Source organism: Notamacropus eugenii, chromosome 1, assembly GCF_028372415.1.
Source record: "Notamacropus eugenii isolate mMacEug1 chromosome 1, mMacEug1.pri_v2, whole genome shotgun sequence".
NCBI lineage: Eukaryota > Metazoa > Chordata > Mammalia > Diprotodontia > Macropodidae > Notamacropus > Notamacropus eugenii.
The window spans coordinates 116,600,493-116,601,332 of record NC_092872.1 but is presented as its reverse complement, the minus strand read 5'-3'; the positions used below and the strand labels follow the sequence as shown (position 1 = coordinate 116,601,332).

Sequence of the window (840 nt, the reverse complement as noted above, 5' to 3'; positions counted from 1 at the left end):
ATATAGACAGCGCTGGGTTTATATATGTGATATTATTTCAGGGGCAAGAGGGAAAGGGAAAAGGAATAAGCATTTACATAGGACCCACTATGTGCCAGATACAGTGCAAAAATATGATCTCATTTGATCTTCAAACTGAGATAGGTGATATTATTTCATATTTACAAGTGAGAAACAAAGGTAAACAGAAGTTAAATGACTTGCCTGGGGTCACACAGCTAGTAAGTATCTGAAGTCAAATTTGAACTCAGGTCTTCCTGACTTAAGGCTCAGTGCTCTATATTGTGGTATCAGCTGTCTTTAAATAGAAAAAGAGTCATAGACAGAGTAAGGAACAATTCCTTAACTGTATGAACCCTATATGTATTGTAAAGGGCACTAGGACCTTTTTCATCTTTCACTAGGGGATTTCATCCTCTCCTTTCATACAACATAGGAAGAAGCTTCTGACTTCTTCCCGATACTATTTTCTCAGTTATGCCAGTCATTTCTTTAAGAAGAAATGAAACCATATATTTCCAAACTAGAGAAAAGGGTTAAAATGCAAATATTCTAGCATATCTGTTGGCTTATATTCATAAAATGTTAGAAATAATAGAACATATTTTTTCTCAACAGCAGGCTTAGATAAAGGGGAAGAGATTTAAAAAAAACAAAACAAGGGGGTGGAGCCAAGATGGCGGAGTAGAAAGATGCAAATACACATAGCTCCGAACCCACAACCAATACAACATCTGTATAAAGTAACTCACGGCGAATTCTGGAGCAGTGAGGCCACAGAACAGTGGAGCGAAGGAGATTTCTGTTCCAGAGGGACATGCAAACCTCTCGCAAAAGGTC

The 840-nt window shown here is 37.7% G+C and overlaps 1 non-coding gene across 1 annotated transcript; it reads right to left on the bottom strand.

Annotated features, from left to right (window-relative positions):
* Positions 1-310: 310 nt before the first annotated feature.
* Positions 311-434, bottom strand: LOC140521908 (U6atac minor spliceosomal RNA). Its single transcript, XR_011973180.1, has one exon. It is a non-coding gene; the product is annotated as a U6atac minor spliceosomal RNA (small nuclear RNA).
* Positions 435-840: the final 406 nt, after the last annotated feature.